Below are 23,743 nucleotides of genomic sequence, written 5' to 3' on the forward strand. Positions count from 1 at the left end.
ACCGTTAAAATTGAAGCAGGAAAGTTTGCTGCACCATTTCAAAGTCTTGATCCCTTCTTGGAAATGTATATCCCCTCTTAGAAACAATTGTAGCTGCAGTTGTTTTCACACAAATATCTAAATCTTATTCCACTAATCTGCATTTTAAATTCAAAAAAAAACAAATCTTTCTAAGGCCGATACAAGAAAACAGAAAATAACCCGTTTAACTGGAATTCCAGAAGATGAATAATCCAGATATTGGTACTGTATCCCTACTTTGCACAGCTATTATTTTCTCTTTTTCCTTCTCGGTTTATTTGTGAATAGTTCATGGAATGAAGGGGAATGGTTTAGAGATGGTGGAGGGGCGTAAAAACTGGTTTCTATTCAAAAGGCACTGGTGAGGAAATTACATCAGCGAACAGAAAGGAAGATATTAGCCTAGAATGGTAGAAACCTACTTCCGATTGTGCGCAAGTTTTGTATTTTCTATTATTGCAATAAGAGAAGGAATTGTAACCGTGCAGATTTCGGATCTTCGAGTTTGTCCAAAAATAATGGTTTCTACAAATATGCCTGCGTGGTATCCACTGTAACTATACGAGGGTCGTTTGAAAGTCCGTGCAAAAATAAAAACTACTTAATTTTTTGGGGTAAACCTTTTTTATTTTTCAACATAGTCTCCTTTTAGGCTTATACACTTCGTCCAACGCTGCTCTAGTTTGTTGATCCCTTCCGAATAATAGGATTTGTCCAAGTCTGAAAAATAGCCATTCGTTTCTGCAATCACCTCCTCGTTTGAATAAAATCTTTTTCCCGCCAGCCATTTCTTCATATTGGGGAACAAATAGTAGTCCGAGGGAGCCAAGTCTGGAGAATAGGGGGGATGTGAAACGAGTTGGAACCCTATTTCCATTAATTTTGCGACCACAACTGCTGAGGTGTGAGCTGGTGCGTTGTCGTGATGGAAAAGGACTTTTTTGTGGGCCAATCAGGGGCGTTTTTCTTGCAGCTCGGTTTTCAAACGGTCCAATAACGATGAATAATATGCACCTGTAATAGTTTTACCCTTTTCCAGATAGTCGATGAGGATTATTCCTTGCGAATCTCAAAAGACAGTCGCCATAATCTTTCCGGCCGAAGGAACGGTCTTCGCCTTTTTTGGCGCAGATTCCCCCTTGGTAACCCATTGTTTAGATTGTTCTTTGGTCTCAGGAGGTAGTGATGTATCCATGTTTCATCCACAGTGACGAAACGACGCTTAAAGTCCTGCGGATTCTTCTGGAACAGCTGCAAACCGTCCTTGCAACACTTCACACGATTTCGTTTTTGGTCAAGTGTGAGCAATCGCGGCACCCATCTTGCGGATAGCTTTGTCATGTCCAAATGTTGATGCAAAATATTATTCATTCGAGATGCCCACAGCACTAGCAATCTCACGCACCTTCACTCTTCTGTCATCCATCACCATATCATGGATTTTATCAATGATTTCTGGAGTAGTAACCTCAACAGGGCGTCCAGAACGTTCAGCGTCACTTGTGCCCATATGGCCATTCCGAAAATTTTGAAACCACTTATAAACTGTTCTAATCGAAGGTGCAGAGTCACCATAATGTTTATCAAGCTTCTCTTTAGTCTCCTGAGGCGTTTTGCCTTCCATAAAGTAGTATTTAATCAACACACGAAATTCTTTTTCGTCCATTTTTTGAAAATCACTCGACTTCCTCGATTCAAACGAATGCCAAACACAAAGAAATAGACCGATCTGGCTGAAACTTGGTGTATGTTCTTCCAAGAGATGCTACTAACTAAACATAATCTCGATCCGCGCCAGTGGTGCTATCTCTCTGACTTTGCACGGACTTTCCAAACGACCCTCGTATATAAAAAAAGAGAATTTGAAACAATATAAACAAAAAATCGTGTAAAAATGTTTACACGAAATTTTTCTACTTAAAACCTATAGGGTAAAGTCGGGTGAGATGGCCACCATTTTATTTGGAGGATGCCTGCAAATGTTTGGTAAGGGCTAGGCTTACTTTATTATTATTTTTGGAAACCTCATACGCTCACAAACATAAGATAAGGAAAAAATTTCAGAAAAAATGCTAAGGGAAACATTTTTTTATTCTTACCAAAAAAAAAATAGCAGTTGGCCCCACTGGGTTGGGTGAGTTGGCCAATGTAACTTGGGAGAGATGGCCACATATTGTAAATGAAATTGCGCTAGTAAAACGTAAAAATAGCAGAAAGAAATGAATGGTTACTTAATATTTACTTATTCTTCTTCTCTTTAAATGCGCTTTTACTACAATTTTGGGCAAGCGTTTGCAAAAGAAGAGCAATTTTCGTGGAACCACTTCCGGCATATTACGCATTCCAACCAATCTTTTTTTTCTGGTCTTGTTGTAGCTTTCCCCCACATCCTGTACATTCCAGTTTCATCGATTTCTCGAAATGGTATCACTTTCCTCTTCAAATTCAGAGTTCCTGTTTCATCCTCTTCATCGGAACATCCAGGAACGTTTTTCCTTTTTCGGACAAAATCCTTTCTTTCAGAATTGTCTCTCTTTGGGGATGGTATTTTTTTCTCTTGTTGTTTTGGATTTCTTTGCAACTCTTGTTTTTTTCACAACAGCAATGTTGCTCGGGTGGAGTTGATAAAGTGGCAACAGACTTGGCTAGTTTTCTTGCGCAGAGACGACAGTTTTTGGTGTGGGGGTTAAATATGATCTCAAATTTTCTTCGAGTAGTATAATTTCCGCGGTTCTGTCTTCTATGCTTAGTTGGCAGTTTTCTGCAGTGAATTGAAAACTGAGCCAAACTATAACAGAAAAAAAAGAAAGTTAAAACAATTGGCCATCTATCCCTACTGTTTGATGGCTTAGTTCAGTAAATCTTTCCACGTGGAAGCTGATGAGTTCACAGAATTACTAGATGAGAACGACATCATCAGCAATTGATAAACCTAAAACAAAAACTATCAACAACAAAAAAATAAAAATAAAGTACAATTTTAAAGTCTAAAGCTGATTCTGTAGATTTTTTTTAAAAAATTAATCAGCAGTTTTATTGAACAGACATGAAAGCGACCGATTCTATGGATCAACTTCGACCAACAAAAGATACATACACACACACGCTCACTTAGAAACAGCTTTCATCTATTTTGCTATAATTTTAAAGATTTTTTTTTTTTGTTTTATTCAAATAGAATTAGTTTTCCTCAGCTGAGTGACAGACAAACTATAGTTGCTTTTTAGAAACCTCTTTTCCGTGCTTAGGAGATACAAATTTTTTATTTCCTGTAGATCGAACACGACTGCAATACTTCCCTTTTACGATTTATAAGAGGAAGTAGAAAAACAAAAAAAAGGTTGCGTTTAATAGCGAGAAATACGATGGTGGGAGTTAATGTTGGACACGTGACGCATGGAGCATGACGTATTTGATGGTAATTACGGGAGGTAATTCTGTTTTAGAGAATAGAATATTAACGCTGGCCCATACAGAAGGGAATGTTGTGGATGTTCATTATTCTGATTCTAAGAAATATTTTTCATTCTCCTTTCTCTATAAATGATGTCATAACTATTACGTTTTATTTATTTATTTTTTTTTCAAAATCCATATCTCACTCTGAAACCAGCCCAAAAACTCTGGTGTGGACCCACGCGAATTTCATTGATTACAATTCTAACTTATAAATTTCTTTCTTATATACACGCGGTTGAATATGTCAGTAATAGCGTCTAGTTTTTTTCCTCAAAGATGTAGGTACACAGCACGCATGCGCCAAATACCTACCGCAGCACTGCAGTGGCTGAATTTCAAAATGGTATCTACTTAACATAATACACCACGTAATATTGAACAATGAACATTGAACATACATTACACAAAAAAGTGTTATATATACCAACTTTATCATCAGAACTACACTAAATTGAATTTTTAGAAATTATATAACTTTTTCAATCGAAGTGAAGAATTTTTAAAAAATTTGGAATATTAGCTACCCAAAATAATATTTCTTAATAAATTATATATAAATGTTAAAACTGCACATGTTGCCGCGAAATGGCATTTTACTGGGAAAAGATCCTTTTTTTCCCAATATCCCAAAAATGCACTAAATATCTAAACTTGATAGAAAAATTGTACGAACAAACGTGGTCTAGTGGTCAAGATAGTGGCTTTGTGTGTGGAAGATTACCAGTTCGAATCCCGCGTATGACTACTTTTTATTTGTTAGAAAAAAAATTGTTTATAGTAAAGTATGAGCTTCTGGCCCCTGTACATGACATCTAATTGGTAGTTAGACGTTAAGCCCCGTCTGAAAAAAAAAAAAGGCGATTACTTTACTGAATACAGGTGTTTAAGGAGGAGTGGTCTGAATTTCGTCACGAGATGACTTGTTCTAATGATTTTAGGTATTATATATATATGGGGGTGTGAGTGTGTGTTAGTATATAATTATAGATAATTTTTGCTGAATAATAGAAAGAGCACGAATTCCTGGAGAATCACCTTGTTCGAGAGGCCTCGGTATGGGAGCTAGGAGAAGTGGAATGGAGTTACAAATAATAAGTTAAAGTATTCCGAACAATTCCACTTCTCAGAGGTGGGGGGGGCCAGTAGGATTTGCTGTAATAGATTCAATCATTCGCTTTATAGTAGCCAATCACAGCACGTTTTATTGCCGCCAGCAAAGTAATTATTTAAAAAAAATAAATAAATAAATAAACGAAAACAAAACAAAACCCCTGGGGATATGCTGGATTTTTTTTCATACATAAGTGCAAATTCCAGAATCCAGATTAAAGCCAGATTACAAAATGGAAGAGGCAACAATCTGGGGCCTACACCCTGAAGAAGTCCAAGGTCATACTTGGAAATAGTAGTGCGTGTTAGGAACTAACTAGCCTTGAGTGTTTGGCTACGGTTAGCACATTCAAAGAAGGTAGAGTCCTCTTCAGGGTGTCAGGGACGGAGATCACGAGTTGAAATCCAGTTGTTGGGTTTTAGATTTTTTTTTTTTTTCTCTTTCGTAGAAGCTCCTTAGAGGGTGCTGGCCAGCAAGAGAAAATCCTGTCGGTACATGTGAATAAAGCCATTGATCGCAGTTGTTAACGCGCCTTAAATTAAAAAGAAATAATAATAAGTTATTTCAAAACGAGAACTATTTCAACCAGAATTATAACGTTGAACAAATAATGTTCGCGGTGAGTAAGTTATTTGTTTCTACTTCTAGAGAATCTCCTATTATGCAATTTTATTGGCTAATGTGGACTCGGATTGTAAAGAATGAACCACAATCTAGGCAAGAGTGAATGTAGACCAAAACTATTGCGCAAGAAAAAAACTAGAAAAGAAAAGTTAGAAATACATAAGTGTTGGTGTGGTCTGTAAAAGGCAAGTAATAGAAGTTTTTCAAGCAAGCAAGAAACTCACTTGAACATTAGAGGGCGGTACTATGCTCCCCACCACACCTCAACCGTTTGGTTAGTTGGCTGTTATGACCTAGATTTACTAGCGTTTTAGCGAACGGTTGACCTACTTCGCTATTATCTATCTTACAAAATGAAACACTTCTATTGTCTCCATTATGTCAGGTTGCTTTCTTCCAGCAAAAAGCCGTATCTTTCTTAAAATGAAGTTCTTATGTTTTACTATAGATACAACTTCCGGCCAATAAAAGCATTGCATTCGTGTTAAATCTTCTGTTTTAAGTTTTTCACCGCCAGAGATTCACCTTGAACACCCCCCTTGAGTTATTAAAACAAAAGAAGTTTTTAAATCGCCTTGTACCAGAATAAAGCGAAAAGTTATCTCTTAGGCTAAGTATTTTTTAAGCCTCTTAAAAGTATCTCTTTTGTATTTCGTGGTAATTCCCAAGGGAGCCAAGCCAGCAATGTGGTATAACCACTTCTTGACGCCAAAACAGCCTTACCCCTGTAATAGATAGGGAAGCTCTAGAAAGGAAGAGGAGCTGGACTTACTTCAGGATGTCCTGCACTGCAATCTTTATGGTACCTCCACACTAATGTCAAGTGAAACTTAGCAGCACCTCCTCCCCCCATGGAGTTAAAAAATAACTAAGTACACCAGAGAAGTTCGAGTAGAAGATGTCGTTGCCAAGGGCAGCCAAGAGATAGCTACTCCCCAAGAGATAGCCAACTATCCTGTTCTGCTCCCCCATAGTCTTCCCTAAATATTCTGAATAATGCTCTTCCAAGAGGATTTTTTGGTAGGAGGTTTACATTTCTCGTAAAACATCCAGTAATTAGCCACGCTCTTCTGAAAGCGTAGATGGCTCTTCATCAACGCCATATCCAGTAACTAGCCACGCTCTTCTAAAAGCGTAGAAGCTCTCCATCAACGCCACACCCAGTTACACATCCAGTAACTAGACACGTTCTCCTGAATGCGTAGAAGCTTTCTCTTCATCAACGCCATACCCAGTTACACTTCCAGATTAGATGTGGTCTTAAAGACCTACGCCACCGCGACCCCAATGGATCTATTGTGGCTCCCCAACTTTAGAGCTCACCCTCCAGACCCGTCCGTTTAATCAGACTCTTAATTCTGGAGAGCGACTCCTGGGTAAAGCTCTCAGGCCTTGGTTTTTTACCTCCCCCGAGGAGTCAGAATCCTTAGCCATACAAGGCCCTCTCACTGACACAACACGTGCTACACATCCAGTAACTACGCTCTCCTGAAAGCGTAGATGGCTCTCCATCTACGGCATGCATCCAACGCTTCCCAGATACTCTGAGGATGGCTTTCCCAGCCATCTAAATAGCCTAGAGGCGTAAAAAAAAAAAATTAAATAAAAATAAGTATTAAATGAAACTTAAATAATATATTGCAGTACATTTCCTTGATTTTTTTCACTAACTATTGCGGGCATTTTCACCGGAAGTGGCCGCTGTCAGCGTCCTCGGTAAAAAGTTGATTTTTTTTTAAAGATTTGTCTGTGTATCCAATCGATTTCTTTTAAAAAAAAACAAATCATAGAAAGTTCAAATTTGATATTTTTTGAATCGATGACGCTACGGGATCCGAATAAACGGTAATAAATCACCATTTATTTCCTGAGACTTTTTTTCCTGTTTCGAAGTGTCAATTCAACCGGATGTACAAACTACAATGGATAAGTTTACCGAGATTTTGAGCGTTTTTTTTTTTTCCTCGCACAATAGTTTTAAGATAATTTTATTACGGCGAGAGGAAGTCATGTGAGTTCAGACCGGATATCCGATTATTTTTTTCAAGGATATCTTGTTTAAAATGGATTTATTTCCTTTTTTTACCAAATCCAGATTAGGATTATAGTTATTTTGTTTCCTTTTTAGTTTTTGTGTTTACGTTACAAACATTCTTTAGCAGAAAAGATTTACTTTTTTTTGGTACAAACGGACTAAATCTTCATAAAATAAACACCAGCCATAATGCAAGCACTTGTTTACTAAACTTCCTGCTAGAACAGGAAAAAGGAAGCCCCCAGAATTGCATAGTATTTAAGCCGCTTTTTTTATTGGCATTGGAAAAGGAAGCAGTTACTTAGCACTAAGTTCATTCTATTTCTTTTTTTTCTGCTTGGGTTTTTCCACAAGTGTGTTAGATTTTCTCTTTATTTTCCCCCAAGTTTTGAGACCTCCCGTTGTTCAATGGTTTTTCTTTTCTAAATCTTTTCTTTCCTTTTGTGTGTGAGTTCGTTATTTGAAAAAATGAAAAATCGCCGGAAGTTTGGATATGATAATCTCGTTAGAGGAAGCCACAATCAAATTTTCTTCAAAATCTATAAACCGGAAGTTTAACTTTTTTCAGTTTTTCTCTGAAACTGCTTCGATATTCTTTTTTTTAAATGGTTTTCTTTAAACTTCGTACAAAGCAGGGAGATGCCTTGGCATGCCTGCTATTTAATATTTCACTTGAGAAAGTAATACGAGATTCCCGTATACAAACGAATAGCCATTATCTTCAATATAAACAAGTTCAATTACTAGCTTATGCAGACGATATTTGATAACACCGGTTATCCGGTCGGAAGCTGGAATTAAAGAGGCGTTCAAAGCATCGCAAGCGTCAGCTAATACAAAATTGGGACTCGTAATAAATGAAAAAAAAGTCCAAGTATATGGTAGTCGGAAGTAATTGCTCTACTCCTCCTTATCTGCAAATTGAAAATTACAAGTACGAAGTAGATCAAAGGTTTTGTTTATCTGGGTAAATGCCGAAAATAACATCTCAAAAGAAATAGAAAAGAGAATAGCGTTAGCTAGTAGATGTTATTACGGACTAATTTCACCAAAAAAACCAAGACTTTAATTCGACCAATATTAGCTTATGGTTCAGAATGCTGGACACTCAAAAAAGTGGACGAGCAAAAAAATTGCCATATTTGAAAGAAACATTTTTAAGGCAGATTTACGGACCAGTTCAAGTTAATGGTGAATGGAGAAGGAGACATAATCAAGAGCTCTACGATAAATTTGAAGATACTACGGCGCCGTGCAAGTAATCCGCATTAATAGGCTCCGGTGGGTTGGCACATGTTCTGAGGATGGAAGACGGCAGAATGCCGAAGAAAGTGTCATCGGTACCAGAAAAGTTGGACGCCCGAAGGCTCCATGGATGGACCAAGTTGGAAGGGATGCAACCAGGCAGGGCGCGCGGAATTGGCGGTCTAAGGCTTTGGATAGGGACGATTGGGGTCAATTTCTTTTGGAGATCAAGGCGCGACCCGGGCTGCAGCACCTGGGAATTAAGTAAGGTTAACTTCGTACTCTTATTGGATATCTATAATAATTCATTTGGAACATTTTTGCTAAGAAAATTTTGGGGTTTAAGAGGACTTTTAAAAGAATGGGGAGGGATTTCCCTTAAAGGGACCATATTTTTACGGGATATATGATATATGGTATCTCTGGTTTTCTTTTACAGAAGATTGAATTGTGTGGGTAAAATTCCTCGAAGCAATTTAGGAGCGTAAGATTAAGGATTTGGGAAATATGGAAATCGGCTGGGAAAGGAGTTTTCCGTCTTCACTGAGTTGGGACGCAATTAGATCTTTTGGTAGTCGTGTTTTACTCGGCATTTTGAGGGGGATGGGCAGTGGACGGAACATTTTTTTGTATTCTGACCACAAAAAAAGGAACAAAAGAAATAAAATTGCCTTCATTAAAAATGAAGATCTCGATTAGCATCATCGCTCACCACCCATCCAAACGCACACGTGCTCAACAAGTGTTCTTACCTCCTTCATCTTTAAAGTCAAAAAAAAAAAAAAAATGAATCACAAGAAATGATGAGACGACAGATTTTTGTTTTGTAAGTGTGCGTCTGTGTGAGAAGAATTTGAAATAAAAATAAAAAATAAAAAAGTCGTAGTGGTGGGTATAACAGAGGCATGAATTGGCGGTGACCTTCATTTTTTGTTTTTCGTTTTTTTTTTTATCATCAGAGGGGAGACTTCCCACGCAACTGTTGGTACACTTGGAACGGCTACCGTCTGTTTGATGTTGCTCTAAGTGAGTTAGAGCGAGTTACTTCCATTGTAGTTCCGAGTATAAGATTTCCCTTATATTGATGCTGCTCTCTACTAATTCTTGCAGCTGGCTGGAATTCTTTAAGAGTCCACCGGAAGTAATCGCAGTATTAAAGTCAATATCTACATATATAAAGTCCTAAGAGAGAAAGGACACAAAGGATTGGTATTTGCAGTTAGAAGTCTCTATTCAAAGACAAGAAGTGTGGTGAGATTTGCCGGTAATGTATCCCCAGAATTTGAAACGTCAGTGGGGTATAAGACAGGGATGCAGTCTAAGTCCGCTACTATTTATTTTGGTATTGGACACAGCCATAAAAAATGCTAAGGAAAGGATGAAGAAATTTAACCTTGGTTACTTAAACCTGAGACCAGTTAGCCTATCCGTACTGGCGTTTGCCGATGATTTGGTAATACTCGCGGAAAATGACAGAGATCTTCAGGATAACCTGAAGATTCTCCAAGAAGAATTAACTAGAATAAACATGAGTATTAATCCAGAAAAAACGAAGGTCATGAAGATAGGCAAAAAATCCGGGAAACCAATGAGGGTCATCAGATTAAATGGAAAGGTGATTGAGAGAGTGGAGACCTTCAAATATCTAGGCGCACACCTGCAGGAGAATGGCTTTTTTGATCGGGAAATAACTGAAAGAGTCAGCGCGGCAAGCAGGATGTTCGAGGCGACCAAGAGAGGCTTCCTGAATCACAGAGAGGTGACTAAGGCTACAAAAATGGCTGTTTATAAATCAACATTCCTTCCTATCCTAACATACTCGAGCGAGTCCTGGACCTTAACCTCTAAAAATAAATCAAAAATTCAAGCCACCGAAATGAGGTTCTTGAGGAAAGTGGAAGGTAAAACGAGAAGAGATAGGATCCGCAACACAACGATCAGGGCAAAGCTCGAAACCAGACCAGCTGTAGAAAAGATAGGAGAAAACAGGTTAAGATGACTGGGACACCTGCTACGCATGGATCCTAGCCGAGTAGCAAAGATTGCATACGGCACACAGGTGGAAGGGAAAAGAGAGAGAGGTAGACCCAGATGGAAATGGGAGGAAGGTGTTAAAGAGGCCTGTCAGAGGAGAGGAATAGATTGGCAGAAGAGAAAGGAGCTGGCGGGGGACAGACAGAGTTGGACCGCACTCTACAAAAAAACTCCCAACACTGCTTAGGCGGTAAACTGGGGGAATGATTATGATGATGATCTACGTCAAACGTGGCCCCATTTCCTCTCCTTTGAACCCTCTACTCCATAGTAAAGAGGAAGATACTATAATCGTATAAATTTTCAATTGTTTTAATTTTTTTTTCATCGGCAATATCCGTTTTGTCTGTCCATACTGTATAACATTGCAGCTCAACTGAGTAAGATTTTGGTCAAATTCCAAAAAGTTAACCAAAAAGTAAATCCTACGCTCATTGTATAACTTTTATTTGGAAAAAAAAAATTCCCCAGCAAAATACTCCTAGAGTCGATTTGAAGGATAGATCGGGATTAGCTCCCTTTAAAGTGTACGCTTATAGGTAATTTGTGGCCATATTGCCTAAAATAATTATTTCTCAGGGATTAAATATTCAAATTTTGAAGCAAAATGTTTCTCGCCAAACATCTTGTTTAAAATGGAATTCTATTGAAATTATTGAAATTGGTGGGGCTGGTCTAGTGGTCAAGATAGTGGCTTTGTGTGCTGGAGATCACCAGTTCGAAACCCGCGTATGACTGACTACTTTTTATTTGATAGAAAAAAATTGTTTATAGTAAAAGTATGAGCTTCCGCTACAGTCCACGACTAACTAATTGGTAGTTGGACGTTAAGCTCCGCCTGAAAAAAAATAGGCGATTTACATTACTTAAAATATGGAGTCCATCCGAAATTCAGCCATGCTGTGGTTAATTACCTGGAGCATCCTTGCTTTTAAAGCTTTTTTGCTATTTCCGTCTGCTAAGATAAGCGTTTTAGGACTGGATCCTTAACGATTATTCAAATCCTTCATAGTGTAATTATTCGATAACGAAAATTCCAGCTGATTCAAGTAAAAGAACGTGGATGTACAATTGATGATACTGAATTCGATTCCTACATAAGATATAGGAAAATATATATATATTCAGGCGGGCTTTACATCCATCTACCAATTAGGTGTCGTGGACGGAGGCGACTAGCAAACATGCTTTACTGGTAAATTTCTTTTGTTTACCATTAAATAAAATCCAAGGCTTAGACCGGGAATCGAACCCAGTACCACAATACATGAATTCGATTCCATTTTTGATCAAAAGAAAAAAAATACCAAACGAACATTTAATATGTAATTAAAATATATTTTCTTTAAATCGATATAGCTAAATGCGCGCGAACTGGCTACGATCTAAATATAGGAATTATAGAAATACATATCAGGTGGGTTACCTTGTTGAATTTTATTTAGCTGTTACACAAGACTCTAAAATAGATTCGGCCCAACTCCACCGCTAGCGGGCAAGTTCGCTGCCTTCGCTTTTATAATTATTTCCCGCGCCCGCCCGCCCTCCCATCACTTTTTACATAGTTACATTCTTTACCCATGCTCGATTGTATTTTCACTTTGCATTGGTGCGGAGAGTTTTTAGATTTAGAATTATTTTAACGGAAAATTCATATTTTGTGGGAGGGAGAATTCTGAACCGGAAGTCCCGATTGCTCTGAATGTATTTTTCATTTTTCTAAAATTTTGTTAAAAATTATTACTACATTATTATTATATCATTAGCAGCATCTAGTCCCATAACTGGGCATCAAAAACATATTCTAAATCGATATTTTCTAATGATTAACTTATCAAGGTAATCGATCATCTTCTTTTCAAAACCATAACTTACCCCACCCCCACCCCCACCCCCAAAAAAACATAGAAAGAAGTGAGAATCATGATGTAAAGATGCTGTAAAGATGAGAAAGAAAAACCGGTTTCAGACGCACCCTGCTTTCCAGGCAATTCCATTGCCTAACCTTACACGCTTTTACCATTTCTTCAGCCACCTAGTACGCATGCGTACCTTAACTCACGATCCTAATTTTTTTTTTTTTTTTTAAAGTTAATTATTGTTCACTAAACTTGTATTCTAATCCAATTTATCTTAGGATTTGAGTAACCTATAATTTTAGGTAAAAGAGCTTGTTTTTTGGGTCTTTTTTTAATTCGCTTCAGTTAGGTTTAGGTTAGGTTTAGCGAAGCAGATATGTACAGTGATGCCAATATGTGCTAGTCAGTGTTGCCACTTAATGGATTAAATAATCGTATTTTGTATTTTTATTTTTTTGTTCAAATTATTTAATTATAGTTAATAATACTTTTTAAGTGTGATAGACTTAAATATTTTCGACCGATAACCTATTCTTAGTTCTGATTCTTCGACTTTCTTACAAAATTTCATCAGTTACCTTACATACACACAATTTTACATACATTAAACACAATTTGCTGTAGATTAGATTAGATTGTATTAAAAGGGCGGTTCCGCCGAAAAGGGGAAGGAACGCAGGCAATCCAAAATGCCCCGCACATCCCTTACCTTATAAAAGACATCGGGGCTTCAAGACCAACAAATCCGGCTAAAGATTGTTGGACAACAGTACAAGAAACTAATAAAGTAGCAACAGGACACTATGGAGCATGGCGACCCAATCGCCTCAGTGCACTGACTAAACCAAGAAACTTCTGGTAAAGATTACCAGATGCCACAATCTCCGGAGGACGATTGACTTCCTGCAGCCGAGGGATCTAGTTTTACAGAATAAACTGGACACACCTCCCACAAAGTGCCGTACAGTCTCATTGGACTCCACCACAGCCAGCGCCAATTGGCGAGACTGGGTAAGGCCGCATTTGAGAAAAGATGGTACGCTAAATTCGCATGTCTACTCAACCAACCTGAACCAAATTGGCCGGGATCCGGGACCTGCTAAAACCAAACTATAGACGTTTTTGACAGGCCAAGAATTTCCTTAGCCTGGCGGCAATCAGCTCGGGATCTCCACCCTTTTCCGATGTTCCTTCAAAATTCACTTTTTCACCTCTGTTCTACACAACGTCGATAGGATACAGGGATAATGGGCTAAGGAGTCATTGGTTATCAACGCAGCTCCTTCCTTTGCTGATCATTATCAGCCAGTTCGTTAACCGGAATCCCGCGAAACGACCAGGGGGACCACGCAACCGAAACATTATTCAAAGCTCCCTAACAAATTGAGAGTAGCATGGCCAAGAATTGACCGAAATTTGGTTCTTACTAGGAGAGGCCAGTGCTTTAATTGCAGTCTGGCTATCCTGTGAAGAACCTAATATCAGTTCCGGCAAATCCCTTCCAGCGGAGTAAGGTAGCTGTCATCTCAATGGCAGCCAACTCCGCCTGAAAAAACATATGCGCAATTTTCTGTTAATCAGAATTTTTAGAATTCCAAAAACAAGGGCCTCAAAAGTTGTACTTCCGGTACAAAATTCCCCCCCTCACTAAAAAGTATTAAAACAAATCTTCAGAGAATATGGTACGCGCTCAATAGAATTAGGAATGGTGCTGTTTGTATGTACGTGCGTGTGTGACGTGGTTGAGCAGAGCAGTTAAGAAATATATTATAAAAAGTGCTGAACTGGTTTGTGAAGCCACGTACGAGTATAATACAGCAAGTTGATCATTATTATGACTCATACATAATTATCTTCATTTTAATACGCCTACAAAGAAAGAAAGAAGGAAAATACTCTCTCTCTCTCTCCAACAAGGAAATTTTGTGCGCGCTTTATTTCCCGCCATTTATAAAGGAAAAAAAAGAAACGAAATTCCCGCTCCAACACACTTAACACTTTTATAACCTTCACAATATATTTTCATTTCCACCGCCACTTGTTGTTTTTTAAGACGATCATTCTTCTGTTTTATTCACTGAAGATAAATAAATTTACCCGAACAGATAATGTAACAGCGGAACACCCACGTAAAGGAGCACATGATTTATTTTAAGATTTAAACGGAAATATATTTTCAATTTTTTGTACACACGATAGATATAGCAATGTTATCTTTCATTCAATCGCTACTTTAAAGTGGAGGAGGGTGGATTGGGGAATCTGGTGGAGACGCTCATCAGGCATTCAACTTCCGCAAATAAATATGAATTAATTTTTTTTTTTTTTACTTCTTGGGCAAACATTTCCTTGGCCAATTTCCGTCTTCTATTACTTTCACTTGCTTTACTTTTGAGTTAGACAAGCTTTTGTAATGATGCTGATTTTCAATTTTGGAGATTTCTGTGTCTGTCTAGTTGTTTGTCTGTCTTATCTGTGAGTTTGTACGAGGGTCGTTTGAAAAGTCCGTGCAAAAATAAAAACTATTTAATTTTTTGGGGTAAACCTTTTTTATTTTTCAACATAGTCTCCTTTTAGGCTTATACACTTCGTCCAACGCTGCTCTAGTTTGTTGATCCCTTCTGAATAATAGGATTTGTCCAAGTCTGAAAAATAGCCATTCGTTTCTGCAATCACCTCCTCGTTTGAATAAAATCTTTTTCCCGCCAGCCATTTCTTCATATTGGGGAACAAATAGTAGTCCGAGGGAGCCAAGTCTGGAGAATAGGGGGGGATGTGAAACGAGTTGGAACCCTATTTCCATTAATTTTGCGACCACAACTGCTGAGGTGTGAGCTGGTGCGTTGTCGTGATGGAAAAGGACTTTTTTGTGGGCCTATCGTGGGCGTTTTTCTTGCAGCTCGGTTTTCAAACGGTCCAATAACGATGAATAATATGCACCTGTAATAGTTTTACCCTTTTCCAGATAATCGATGAGGATTATTCCTTGCGAATCCCAAAAGACAGTCGCCATAATCTTTCCGGCCGAAGGAACGGTCTTCGCCTTTTTTGGCGCAGATTCCTCCTTGTTAACCCATTGTTTAGATTGTTCTTTGGTCTCAGGAGTGTAGTGATGTATCCATGTTTCATCCACAGTGACGAAACGACGCTTAAAGTCCTGCGGATTCTTCTGGAAAAGCTGCAAACCGTCCTTGCAACACTTCACACGATTTGAAAATCACTCGACTTCCTCGATTCAAACGAATGTCAAACACAAAGAAATAGACCGATCTGGCTGAAAGTTGGTGTGTGTTCTTCCAAGAGATGCTACTAACTAAACATAAGCTCGATACGCGCCAGTAGTGCTATCTCTCTGACTTTGCACGGACTTTTCAAACGACCCTCGTATGTATCCACCTTAGAAGAAGAAGAAGAAGAAGATTAGAAAACGGGACGGGACCTATGCCCCACGGCAGCCACTAGAGGCTCAACAGTGCCTTCCCCTTTTGAGTCTTATAGTTGAAACCTCCCCTACTAAAGAGGTTGAGGACTTTCCCTATTAGTTCTTTTTGCGCTACTATCTCCTTTGGCCTCAAAGATCCAAAGGTTTCATAGCGCAACCGCTCGATTGCAACACAATCGAACAGCCAGTGAGAGGCCGTTTTCTCCTCTTCCTGACACAGTCTGCACAACGGTTCCGAGCTAATAAGCCACCCACCTTGTGCAGGTGCTTCCTGAACCTACCATGCCCCTGAGAGTAGGCCTGTAATCAGAGTAATCTGATTTCTGCCCAAACACAGGGTCTCTTTGGGCTCTTTGCTTGCACAGCCAAGGCATTCTAGTCTTGCTGTGTTTAAAACCCCAGGACACATCACCCAGTTCCTTTCGTGCTCCCTCCAGATCCAATCTCTGGCCGATCCCCCTAGTGATCCCCAGAACAGGCTCCGGGCCGATGAAAGGTGTGTTAGCTCCATTCCTGGCCAGTTGATCAGCTCTTTTCATTTCCCCTTAATCCCCATATGTCCCGGCACCCATTCCAAACCGAACTTTATTGTGCCGAGCCACACAGTTCCAGGGCCTTCCTGCATTCCCAGACCAGGGAAGAGTTTATTCTGAAGGAAACAATGGCCTCCAGCGCAGCCGAAAAGATGCAGATCTCCCTATTTCTAAGATCGCAGGTTTTCCTCAGCACAAGTTTTTATAGCAAACACCTCGGCCCTGGAAGACGGTGGCATATCTCCCAAAAGACCTCTCAATGAGTACCTCGGGTTTAACCCCATACACTCCAGCCCCAGTATCCACCGTAACTCATATACAAAAATAACACTGAGCTCAAATTCAATATTGAGTTTAAGTGCTAACATCCTATACCCAGACTTTCTCTTACTAAATTTCTGATATTTGTAACTTAAATATTTCATACCAAACCTCTCGAATTTTGTACTCAATTTTTTTTGTTTACACACAATTATGTATGTATAAAAGAGTAAAAATAGTAAATAAATACTGACTTCATGGAAAGTTTGTTTGTTAGTAATATCCGTGTCACGCAAATTATATAAAAACGGAAGTTATATAATCATAAGGAGTTGGAATAGAAATTACTATTTCCCCCTCCTAGGTAATCAGAGTTGATTAATATTTTCTGGAGGGCTGGTTCCAGGAAAGGAAAAGAAATGTTCTCATCGGGAAAATTATTGCAACATCTCCTTCCAGGGAAGGGTTTAGTTCAGTGGTTAGCGTATACTGGAGTTTATCGTCTGTAACAAGAGAATACGGCGGAGGCCGGCAGCAGGGCGCTGAAAAAAGCTCCAGGCGCCATTAACTTCAGATATTGTCGTGCCTTAAATAATTAACAAAAAAAGTTGTTAAGCTTAAGTGAGTTTAAATTTTACTTACAAAAGTTTACAAGATATAAGAGGCAGTAAAAATCACTTAATTTGATAAAATTATGTAAACTAGATAAACAATTTATATTTATTTTGTAAACAAATTAAAATGTTATAAAAAATGAATGAATAAAAATTTACAGCTCAGCGTAAATAGCTAGCAATCTAGCGTAAACAAGCTTCAGTAAACAGTCAGCTGTTTCAAAGTGTTGGAACCGCGGCGAACTCTAGCCGGAAATAAATGCTCAGAAAGCTGATGAACAAGTAAAATCTCTGGGTGTGAACGCTCAAATGAATTTTCTATTTGTTTAATTTTGATTCTATTAATTTTAAAATACTCATGTATTCTCTTTAAACCTTAGGCGCCATGATAGCCGAGTGGTTAAGAGACTAGACCCGCAACGCTAAGATGTATTGTTGGTTTAGTGGGTTCGATTCCCCTATCTTAGGCCTTGGATTTTATTTAATGGTTAATAAAAGTTTACAGTAAAGTATATTTGCTAATCGCCTCCGTCCGCGTCACCTAATTTGGTAGTTGGACGTAAAGCCCGCTTGTGAAATATAGACTTACTTTACTTTTACCTATTCTCATACCTCTATGTATTATTTTAATCACAATATACAATTAGTATTATTGTACATTACATCGAAATGGCTCTTATTGGAGAAGAACCACTTACCATCTCTCACATTACACTTGCTGACTCTAAATCATTCTACACAGTGACGGTAACGTAAAGCGAAGTCTTATTCTGTACAACAAATGGAGATCCGAAAGCGATCAGGATTACCAGAAACATGCATGCTACGACAGATCAAATCCAAAGATAATAACTGTTTTACTTTCTTGCAGGAAATTGCAAGTTTTCTCTTTTTGTTTCTTAACATTTTAAGCATTAAAAAACAACTCAAAAAAGTTAGACATTAAAACTCAACTCTATTTTTTAAGAGCAAGATTTTTTGTTTTGTTTTCATGTTATCGCTAAGTATAATTTATATCGTTGGAATGAGTAATGCCCATAACTTTAAAGTGATATTGCATGCAAAAAAAAAAAAATAATAATGCATTTGCTTGCAATTGTTTCCCCTACTTCAGTTTTATTTCATTGTTTATGGTATTTATTTTCATTTTTCTTTAAACTCACTATCGCAGTATAAAGTTTTATTGGTGCAGTAAAGATTGTGCATTAAAAAAAAATCCATAGCAATTCACTTTGCATTGCTATTTATAGAAATGGATGTATAAAAGTAAACTGATAAGAAAATAGATTCTTTATTAACTATTCAAAAAAATGGCGTCGTTTTTCTGGTAATAACCAATTAGCGTTTTCCAACTGTGGTGGTATATCGCAAGGATAGCGAGCAGCTCGAATTTCCAATATCGATTTTCCACCGGAAGTAGCTAAGATAAGCCTGAATTTGTATCATTTCCACCAGCTTTCCCTTTTTCTTGAAACATAGAATCTTTACCGTTGCACTTGGCTTAAAAAAAAAAAAAAGGCCAATAAATTGCCTAGAAAAATAGTTTTTCCTTAAATGAAAATTCTATGGAAAAGCGACCAGGTATTTTGAGTACAGTGATTTTTTTTTTTTTTTTTTTTTTTCAAGTTACTAGGCAAAAGCAGAACAAAAGTTCATTTAAAAATTAACTTCAAAATTTTGTTGGAAGGGCGAGGTGGGGGTCACGTAGTGGAAAGTAGGCTAGCCACTTGTTCAGGTTATTTGGCGTCCCTGCGGGTATCCCAGTCTAACTACACGAATAACACTTCAAACACCCTCACTCTAGACTTTAAGGCAATCTATATTTAGCAAATCTATGCATTATAGTTGTATTTTAGTACAAATTACTTGTGATCAATATAATCTAGCAATCGTAAAGGGAAGTCTACCCCAGCTAATTCCCCCGGAAGTGCTGCGGAAAATCAAAATTTCTTGATAAAAAAAATTAAATTAAAAAAAAAACTCGTTGCAGCTATTTTTGAGGAAATCTAAAAAAAAGGGGGGGAAATCTGTACTTCCGGTTGCTGGATATCCATCTCTTTACCACTTGTTTGAGAAAATTAGCGAAATAATAAGTTTAAGCTTTTTTTATTATTTGACTTTTCTTTTTTTTTTAAAATGACTTTAAGGCACGTCAACATCTAAGGTTATTTATTGGCGCCCGGAGCTTTTTTCAGTGCACTGCCAGCCTTCGGACAGTGTTCTCTAGTTACAGACAACATTGTCCATCAGCGGACAGTGTTGTCTGTAAGAAGCTCCCTAGGAAGAGAAAAATCTAAGTGCTGGATTCTGGATTATTTTTATTAACAATAGAGAGACCATTTTACAAAAAAAGTAGGTCCTTAAAACGGATATTTCAGATGAAAAAAAAAAAAAAATCGATACAGAAAATTCGATAAGATCGCAACACTTCCGATTAACTAAGTTAGTGATTGTATTGACAGTTTTATGCCAGACTCGAGAATATTATTAAAACTTTATGAAAGTGCAGCTGTTGATGATGATTATGTGCATTGCATCACTGCATCTTCTCTCTCTTTCTCTCTCTCGCACTCACACGAAACATTGCCCAATACTAGCTTCAAGCTCGGCCATGTATTGATGATGTATTGCGCAAGAAATCTTATAAACACATTCAACAAGTGGACAGATAGATGGTTATTTTTTTTTTGAAGCACGTAGTTCTAGCTGGGTGAGAAGAGGCTGGAAACCACATATGTAGGTAGTTTAGTTTTCGTGAAAGCTATGGGCTCAATTTTGTGGTTATCAACCATTTCGTGTAATCATTCATCTTCAGGATCTTGTGGGCAATGGCAGTACCAAATATTTATTCCAACGCTTTTTCATTCTATGTATCTAAATATTACAGATAAACATATTCTATTCAGTTTAAGTTTCCTTAAACCGGTCTTTGCAGGAAGTGATCGTATTTTCTTTTAGCCAGATTGCTTTTTTTTTTTTGGACCACAGACTCCTACCTGGGATTTAGCTGAAGTCTGCTGTATTTTTGGATGTTTTATTTCGTTGCGTTTTTGTTTTTGTTTTTAGATCAAATAAATCTTACCAGTAATTACTTAAAAAAAAAAGTAGGTTACAGACTTGAGCCTCTGATCTCGAGTGTTTTCGGCTGTTGTGGATCTCTGCTAACCACTTTAGCTAATAATCCCTTCCCTCTTTGACACAGATGATAATTGTTTGTAATTTGTGTACTTTAAGAGCTAATGTATGCTCACGTGGACTAAAATAATAGCCAGCCCTCTTGACCCAATTATTTTGTTATTGCCTAATACATACATATACATGGTGTATTTACATTGATATTACTCCAGCCAATGAGTATATATTACGTTATGTAGCTTTATCTACTTACTAAACAATGTAACTGGCACGCAGTATTCATTTTGCTCGACAAGACATTGTTTCCGCTTCTTTAAATTAGGTTAATAGGTTAGTTTGTCCATAATCGAGGTTAGAATTTCACCACAAAAGATGCTCTAATAATTTTACCTTGTTGTTGTAAAGCAGGTGAATCATTATGAAGTTGAGCAACATCTTAGTAGTGGTTTAACGCCAATTATGGAATGGGTTTTTTTTTTAGTTTCAATGACCTGAGCCTCACAGTTGTATGTAGAAATTTAAAAAGCTACTAGCTCTATAGAAGCAGCCAATCTTGTTAGAGTTTTGAAATTGTCTTTAGCTTGGGCTAAAGGTCCACGTGATCTGGATCTATACGTTGGAGAATATGCAAGCAATTTTTTCATTTAACGTCCTAAACTCTGCCTCCTCCATATCCCTAGCCAATCGCAGCAGGCGTTCCCCAAGGTTCCATCCTAGGTCCTAGTCCTGTTTAACACCTACATAAATCCTCCTCCCTAAAACCTCCTCATGTCAACCTTGCCTTGTACGCTGATGACGTGGTCTTTTGACACGTCATCTTGGAGTATGGACACCATCACCAACAGACTTACTCTTTGCAGCAATAGATAGACTAACAAAATTCTGCAGTAAATGGAAAATTAAAATTAACCACGACAAGACTAACGCTATACTCTTCACCAAACGTAGGCTCTCTTTTAACTGACGGTTTAGACTCAATAATCCTCTGATCCCGTGGTCTACCCACGTTAAGTACTTAGGCCTAACTTTGGACAACAAACTGACGTAAACTCAGGCAAACTGGACTATAAGACCATTATTTCCTCTACTCTCCAAGTGACTCCAAAATGACTGTGACCAACAAAGCTACTCCTTTACAAAGTAGTCATTAGGCCGATGTTGCTCTACGCCTGCTCCGCCTGGAAACTGACTTGTAGTAGCAACATCAAGAAACTCCAGGACAACACAGAACGAATTTCTGGAGACTCGCAATAGACTCTCCACGGTGCACTAGATTGACTCACTCCACAGAGACTGCGTCCATTATCCCCCGTACACACTCATATCCAAAATCGTCTGCTCAAACTCCTTTCCATGCTAGACTGCCATCCCAATCCACTATGCCGCGACATAGCCTCCTACAGATCCTTCTACAACATACAGACACAGAAGACTAAAACATATCCTGCTCTAACTCTCTACACTAGCTGCAGGTTTTTCCTCTCCTTTTTTCCCTGCATTCCAATCCTCCTCACCTAACTTTTCTCTTCCTTCACTACATAAGAAGGTTAAAATGTATAATACATTTACCCTTCTGTATTTACTTTATGTATAAATATTTATTGTAATAAATATTTATTCATTCATTCATTGTCATTTAACGTTTAGCCGATTCTAGGGAAGACAAATGCCTCCCAAGCCCCCGGTTTACAAAGTAAGGAAAGCTTACTTCTGGTGTATGGAGTTTCAGAGACTCCAGACCACCCCCTGGACCACCACATTAATTCTTCGGCAAGGGTCGAAAGGCTCTGCAGACATTAGGCGTCTTCTAGTTTAACTATTTTGGTTTTCTTAAAACTGTGACCGCTTAATGCATCACCATCCATTTATTCGTAGATTATTGTTCTACCAGTATCTTCTCGAGAACTGGACCTCCTATTGAGAGTATACTTGAACACATGTGGTCTTGATTTTCGCAGTGCTGAATAATATCGTGATTTTTACCCTCCTTAGCTTGGCGATCCTTCGGCATTGGTAGCATGATGTGGGCTAGGGAAGTGCTGGGAGCAGCTCCTTAGCGCCATATGTTCCCTCCTCTCCTTCCAGACACTTCCTCCGAAGAATTCCGAAGATGACTTTCCCCACATGAGATGCAGAGAGATGTGGGATTGAGGATTATCTCTTTTCTTGCCGCCATGTAGTCTTTATATATATATATAAATATATATGAATAAAGGGAGTGTACAACGCAACAGATAAAGCAGAATGAAGCAAAAGAAACCTGAAGACAGAGAAAGGAGTTAAGACAAGCGAGATAGATGGAGAGGGTGAATGGAGGCGGTCTTTTTGAAGCGAACCGATGAATGATTAGGTTGGCATTGAAATAGCGGATGTTTAGATTCCAAGAGCGCTGACGTCATGCTTAACTAGTGTTTGTCCAGCACAACACACAGATATTAGCTTCCCCCTCTGCACAATTCAGTCCGTGTATTAGCAAAGCTAATATATGTAATACTCTATTCTATAAAGTTCCAAATATTAATTTTTACGACCTTATGTAACACTTTTCATTGAAATTTTATATTTAATGAGTGAACAAGCAAGAAATGTTTGGCGGGCTTTTCGGCGGTGAAATATTGCAATTTCCCTTCTTGTGGAAAAACCCGTTTTCTATCCACCTTTGAACTTCAGTAGAAGATACATTTCTGCCATTGGACCGAATATAATACCCATAGTTCCCCGCCCAGTCCTCAGCTTATAAGAGGCATCATAAGAGGGCCGTCTTCAAGACCAACAAATCCGGTTAAAGATTGCCGGATAACAGTACAATAAACTAATCAAGTAGTGACAGGACACTAGGGAGCATGGTAACTCAAATCGCCCAATGCACAGAATATACCAAGAAAGTTCTACCAGTAAAGACTACCAGATGCCACAATCTCCGGTAGCCGAAGACGAGGAATCTAGTTTTAGACTAATCGGGGCACTCCACTACAAAGTGCCATATCACTGGACACACCACAGCCAGCGCAGAATTTGCGACTGGATAAGGCCGCTACAATAAACTAATAAAGTAGTAACAGGACACTATGGAGAATGGCGACTCAATCGCCCAGAGTACTGTAATAAACCAAGAAACTTCTAGTTAAGACTACCAGATGCCCACAATCTCCGGAGGACGTTTGACTTCCTGAAGCCGAGGGATCTAGTTTTACAGAATAAACTGGACTCACCTCTACAAAGTGCCGTAAAGTCTCATTGCACACCACCACAGCCAGCGCCAATTGGCGAGACTGGGTAAGGCCGCATTTGAAAAGATGAATACGCTAAATTCGCATGTCCACTCAACCAACCTGAACCAAACTGGCGGATTTCGGGACCTGCTGAATCC

The 23,743-nt window shown here is 38.4% G+C and overlaps 1 long non-coding RNA gene across 1 annotated transcript in view; it reads right to left on the reverse strand.

Annotated features, from left to right (window-relative positions):
• Nucleotides 1–1,178: 1,178 nt before the first annotated feature.
• The window catches only part of LOC141448584 (uncharacterized), a 61,966-nt gene continuing 39,401 nt past the window's right edge, over nucleotides 1,179–23,743 (reverse strand). The window contains exon 3 of the long non-coding RNA XR_012455143.1: nucleotides 1,179–2,809. This is a non-coding gene — a long non-coding RNA (uncharacterized lncRNA). The remainder of the gene's footprint in view (nucleotides 2,810–23,743) is intronic.

Source organism: Rhodnius prolixus, unplaced genomic scaffold, assembly GCF_049639745.1.
Source record: "Rhodnius prolixus isolate KJV_2025 unplaced genomic scaffold, Rpr scaffold_2, whole genome shotgun sequence".
NCBI classification, from domain to species: Eukaryota; Metazoa; Arthropoda; class Insecta; order Hemiptera; family Reduviidae; genus Rhodnius; species Rhodnius prolixus.